This window comes from Felis catus, chromosome B2 (assembly GCF_018350175.1).
Source record: "Felis catus isolate Fca126 chromosome B2, F.catus_Fca126_mat1.0, whole genome shotgun sequence".
Lineage (NCBI taxonomy): Eukaryota > Metazoa > Chordata > Mammalia > Carnivora > Felidae > Felis > Felis catus.
Window position 1 is genome coordinate 138185331 of NC_058372.1, and position 7037 is coordinate 138192367.

Below are 7037 nucleotides of genomic sequence, written 5' to 3' on the forward strand. Positions count from 1 at the left end.
ATTTTTTAATTTTAATTTTTTTTAATTTTAATTTTTTCTACCTCATTAATTCCTTTTCTACCTTCAAAATGATGAAACGAAGAAATTCACCCCAAAATAAAGAGCAGGAAGAAATGATAGCCAGGGATTTAACCAACACAGATACAAGCAAGATATCTGAACCAGAATTTAGAATCACAATCATAAGAATACTAGCTGGAGTCAAAAATAGATTAGAATCCCTTTCTGCAGAGATAAAAGAAGTAAAAACTAGTCAGGATGAAATAAAAAATGCTATAACTGAGCTGCAATCATGGATAGATGCCGTGGCAGCAAGGATGGATGAGGCAGGACAGAGAATCAGCGATAGAGGACAAACTTATGGAGAATACTGAAGCAGAAAAAAAGAGGGAGATTAAGGCAAAAGAGCATGATTTAAGGATTAGATAAATCAGTGATAAGGATAATCCACTAAAAAGGAACAATATCAGAATCATAGGGGTCCCAGAAGAGGAAGAGAGGGAAATAGGGGTAGAAGGCTTATGTGAGCAAATCATAGCAGAAAACATTCCTAACCTGGGGAAACACACAGACATCAAAATCCAGGAAGCACAGAAGACTCCCATTAGATTCAACAAAAACTGACCATCAACAAGGCATACCATAGTCAAATTCACAAAAAAGTCAGACAAGGAGAGAATCATGAAAGCAGCAAGGGGGAAAAAGTCCCTAACCTACAAGGGAAGACAGATCAGGTTTGCAGCAGACCTATCCACAGAAACATGGCAGGCCAGAAAGGAGTGGCAGAATATATTCAGAGTGCTGAATCAGAAAAATATGCAGCCAAGAATTCTTTATCCAGCAAGGCTGTCATTCAAAGTAGAAGAGGAGATAAAAAGTTTCCCAGACAAACAAAAATTAAAGGAGTTTGTGACCACTAAACCAGCCTTAGAAGAAATTTTAAGGGGGACTATCTAAGGGGAGAGAAGATGATAATATAAATAAATAAATAAATAAATAAATAAATAAATAAATACCAAAAGCAACAAAGATTAGAAAGGACCAGAGAACACCACCAGAAACCCCAACTCTGCAAGCAACATAATGTCAATAAATTCATATCTTTTAGTAATCACTCTAAACGTCAATGGACCCAGTGCTCCAATCAAAAGACATAGGGTAACAGAATGAATAAGAAAACAAGATCCATCTATATGCTGTTTACAAGAGACCCACTTTAGACCTAAAGACACCTTCAGATTGAAAGTCAGGGGATGAAGAACCATCTATAATGCTAATGGTTAACAAAAGAAAGCTGGAGTAGCCATACTTATAACAGACAATCTAGACTTTAAAATAAAGACTGTATCAAGAGATGTAGAAGGGCATTATATCATAATCAAGGGCTCTATACACCAAGAAGACCTAACAATTGTAAACATTTATGTGCCAAATGTGGAAGGACCCAAATATATTAATCAATTAATCATAAACATAAAGAAACTCATCGATAGTAATACCTAGTATTACTAGTATACCTAGTAATACTAGGAGGCTTCAATACCCCACTCACAGCAATTGACAGATCAACTAACCAAAAAATCAACAAGGAAACAATGGCTTTGAATGACACATTTCATCCTAAAGCAGAAAATATACATTCTTCTCCAGTGCACATGGAACATTCTCCAGAATAGACCACATAATAGGGCACAAATCAGCCCTCAGCAAGTACAATAAGATCAAGATCCTACCATGCATATTTTCAGACCACAACACAATGAAACTTGAAATCAACCACAAGAAAAAATTTGGAAGGTAACAAATACTTGGACATTGAAGAACATCCTATGAAAGAATGAATGGGCTAACCAAAAAGTTAAAGAGGAATTGAGAAAGTTCATGGAAGCCGATGAAAACGACAACACCACAACCCAAATCCTCTGGGACGCAGCAAAGGCAGTCATAAGAGGAAAGTATATAGCAATCCAGGCCTTCCTAAAGAAGGAAGAAAGATCTCAGATACACAACCTACCCATACGCCTTAAGGAGCTGGAAAAAGAACAGCAAATAAAACCCAAAACAGCAGAAAACAGGAAATAAAGATTAGAGCAGAAATTATGCTATTGAAACAAACAAAACAAAACAAAACAGTAGAACAGATTAAGGAAACCAGAAGCTGGTTCTTTGAAAGAATTAACAAAATGGATAAACCACTAGCCAGTTTGATCAAAAAGAAAAAGGAAAGGACCCAAATAAATAAAATCAAGAATGAAACAGGAGAGATCACAACCAACACAGCAGCAATAAAAACAATAATAAGAGAATATTATAAGCAATTATATGCCAATAAAATGGGCAATCTAGAAGAAATGGACAAATTCCTAGAAATATATACACTACCACAACTGATTCAGGAAGAAATAGAAAATTTGAACAGACCCATAACCAGTATGGAAATCAAATTAGTAATCAAAAATCTGCCAAAAAACAAGAGTCCAGGGCCAGATGGCTTTCCAGGCAAATTCTACCAAACATTTAAGGGAAGAGTTAACACCTATTCTCTTGAAGGTGTTCCAAAAATAGAAATGGAAGGAAAACTTCCAAACTCATTCTATGAAGCCAACATTACCTTGATTCCAAAACCAGACAGAGACCCCACTAAAAAGGAGAACTATAGACGAATTTCCCTGATGAACATGGATGCAAAAATCCTCAACAAGATGTTAGCCAACCAGATCCAACAATACATTAAAAAAATTATTCACCACGACCAAGTGGGATTTATACTGGGATTCAGGGCTGGTTCAATATCCGCAAAACAATTAACGTGATTCATCACATCAATAAAAGAAAGGACAAGAACCATATGATCCAAGAACCAAGAACAAGAACCAAATGCAGAGAAAGCATTTGACAAAATACAGCATCCTTTCTTGATAAAAACCCTCAAGAAAGTAGGGATAGAAGGATCATAACTCAAGATCATAAAAGCCATATATGAACGACCCAACACTGATATCATCCTCAATGGGGAAAAACTGAGAGCTTTCCCCCTAAGGTCAGGAACAAGACAGGGATGTCCACTCTCACCACTGTTATTCAACTTAGTATTGGAAGTCTTAGCCTCTGCAATCAGACAACACAAAGAAATAAAAGGCATCCAAACCAGCCAGGAGGAGGTCAAACTTTCACTCTTTGCAGATGACATGATACCCTATATGGAAAACCCAATAGATTCCACCAAAAAACTGCCAGAATTGATTCATGAATTCAGCAAAGTTGCAGGATATAAAATCAACGCACAGAAATCAATTGCATTCCTATACACCAGCAATGAAGCAACAGAAAGAGAAATCAAGGAATCAATCCCATTTGCAGTTATACAAAAAAACCATAAAATATCTAGGAATAAATCTAACCAAAGAGGTGAAAAACCTATACACTGAAAACTATAGAAAGCTTATGAAAGAAATTGAAGAAGGCACAAAAAAATGGAAAAAGATTCCATGCTCTTGGATAGGATCAACAAATATTGTTAAAATGTTGATACTACCCAAAACAATCTACATATTTAATACAATTCCTATCAAAATAACACCAGCATTCTTCACAGAGCTAGAACAAACAATCCTAAAATTTGTATGGAACCAGAAAAGACCCTGAATAGCCAAAGAGACCTTGAAAAAGAAAACCAAAGCAGGAGGCATCACAATCCCAGACTTCAAGCTATACTACAAAGTTGTAATCATCAAGACAGTATGGTACTGGCACAAGAGCAGACACTCAGATCAACAGAACAGAATAGAGAACCCGGAAATGGACCCACAGACGTATGGGAACTAATCTTTGACAAAGCAGGAAACAATATCCAATGGAATAAAGTCAGTCTGTTCAGTAAGTGGTGCTGGCAAAACTGATAGTAACATGCAGAAGAATGAACCTGGACCACTTTGTTGCACCAGACACAAAAATAATCTCAAAATGGATGAAAGACCTCAATGTAAGACAGGAAGCCATCAAAATCCTCGAGGAGAAAGCAGACAAAAACCTCTTTGATCTTGCCCGCAGCAACTTCTTACTCAGCACGTCTCCGGAAGCAAGGGAATCAAGCAAAAATGAACTACTGGGACCTCATCAAAATAAAAAGCTTCTGCACAGCGAGGGAAACAATCAGCAAAACTAAAAGGCAACTGACAGGATGGGAGAAGATATTTGCAAATGACATATCAGAGAAAGGGTTGGTATGCAAAATCTATAAAGAACTTACCAAACTCAACACCCAAAAAGCAAATAATCCAGTGAAGAAATGGGCAAAAGACATGAATAGCCACTTCTCCAAAGAAGACATCCAGATGGCCAACCGACACATGAAAAAATGCTCCACATCACTCAACATCAGGGAAATACAAATCAAAACCACAATGAGATACCACCTTACACCTGTCAAAATAGCTAACATTAACAACACAGGCAACAACAAATGGTGAGGATGCAGAGAAAGAGGATCTCTTTTGCATTGTTGGTGGGAATGCAAACTGGTGCAGCCACTCTGGAAAACAGTGTGGAGGTTCCTCAAAAAACTAAGAATAGAACTACCCTACGAACCAGCAATTGCACTACTAGGCATTTATCCACGGGATACAGGTGTGCTGTTTCGAAGGATACCCCCCTATAAACATGCACCCCCATGTTTATAACAGCACTATCAACAATAGCCAAAGTATGGAAAGAGCCCAAATGTCCATCGATGGATGAATGGATAAAGAAGATGTGGTACACACACACAATGGAGTATTATTTGGCAATCAAAAAGAATGAAATCTTGCCATTTGCAACTACGTGGATAGAACTGGAGGGTATTATGCTAAGTGAAATTAGTCAGAGAAAGACAAATATCATATGACTTCACTCATATGAGGACTTTAGGAGACAAAACAGATGAACATAAGGGAAGGGAAACAAAAATAATATAAAAACAAGGAGGGGGACAAAACAGAAGAGACTCATAAATATGGAGAACAAACAGGATTACTAGTGGGGGTGTGGGCGAGGGGATGGGTTAAATGGGCTTTAAGGAATCTACTCCTGAAATCATTGTTGCACTATATGCTAATTAATTTGTCTGTAAATTTTTTTTAAATTAATAAATAAAAAATAAGATAAATAAAAATAAATAAATAAATAATCTAAAAATAAACTTGACAAAAAAGTATGCAAAACCTCTTAAGAATTATTATATAAGTATTGAGGAACATACACACAAAAGAAACACAGAACAAAAATGGAAAACATCTATTTTTGAATGAGGTATCAAGGTGGGTTCTTTCAGGGATCAGAAGGCATATTTAAAGAGGTAATTGAAAAAAACACAAATGGCTTTAAAAGGAAAAAATTAGGGAGAAAAACACCCTGCACTTAGCAACGATGGGAGCCATCATCTCCTGTAGGCCTGAAAGATCAACAGGAGGAAGCAGTTGTCTGAAGGTGGACTGATAGAAAAGGAGGGACGTTCCATAAGGGCTAAGGGATGTAGGAACTGACGTGGGTGGCTTGAGTTAGAGAAAAGGAGGAAACAGGAAACCAGACCTCAATCTTCCGTTGAACCCCGGTGTTCTGACAGCATCTTCCATTGCCTATATTGATGTGAAATGCACTCTATCACTTGACATGGTCCATTAAGGTCAGCCTCCCAGGGCATATAACAGAATAGAGAATGAGGGAAATTGGATGTAAGGACACAAATGGAGATTATAATGCACAATAAACTAAATTATATAAATTAACCACAAGCTTTTCTCTAAATGTAACATAAAGCCAATCAAGTTCCACAATTTTTTTAACTTGAAAATGATTCTAAAAATTAATCTAGAATAATAAATACATGATTCTAGCAACTTGGCTAATTCTAAAATAAATGAATAATGGAGTACAAGGGTTATTTTCTCTACATTATATAAAAGCTATTATGTTGCTACATAATGAAATTAATTGATACTGGTGGAAGAATAGGCTGATAAATTATTTTGATAAAATATACAGTCCAATTATAAATTCAAGAATATATTAAAATAATGGCATTAAGATGGAGAGAAAAATAATTTAAAAATATCATCTAAGACAACTAGGTATAATTATGGAGAAAAACAACTCGAGTGTTTATCTTATTTTTCATACCAAAATAGGTTAAATATGGATTAAATATTGAAGTATATTAGAAAAACTATGGACTTATTGAAAATATGGTATATTAAATAATAGGTAAAGATTCTGGGAGGAAGATGGCTGCGTAGGAGGACGCTGGGCTCACCGCATACTGCTGATCACTTAAATTCCACCCACACCTGCCTAATAACCCAGAAAACCACCAGAAGACTAGCACAACAGATTCTCCGGAGCCAAGTGCAGACGAGAGGCCCACGGAAGAGGGTAGGAAGGGCGGAGAGGCGGTGTGCACTACACAGACTGGCGGGAGGGAGCTGGGGTGGAGGGATGGCCCGCCAGCCAAGCAGAGCCCCAGAGTCTGGCTGGCAAAAGCAGAGGGGCCAAGAACAAGTTCCTGCCAGCAACTTGCTTGCACCACACAAACACCCAACGCTGTGCTTCTGCAGATCCATCCCTCCGGCAGCAGGTCTCACTCACTCCTGGTGCGGAAGGGCCCCTCCCGAAGCAGATCACCAAAGGAAAAGTAAGCTGAGCCTACCCCTCCCGCCCCTGTGCACCTTGCCAATCCACCCCAGCTAATACGCCAGATCCCCAGCACCATAAGCCTGGCAGTGTGCAAGTAGCCCAGATGAGCCACCCCACCCCACAGTGAATCCCGCCCCTAGGAGAGGGAAAGAGAAGACACACACCAGTCTGACTGTGGCCCCAGTGGGGGGCTGGGGGCAGACATCAGGTTTGACTGCGGCCCCGCCCACCAATGCAAATTATTCAAGACAGCACAGGGGTAGTGCCCCGCAGTTCCGCACCACTCCAGGGACTATCCAAAATGATGAAACAGAAGAATTCCCCTCAAAAAAACCTCCAGGAAATAACGACAGCTAACGAACTGATCA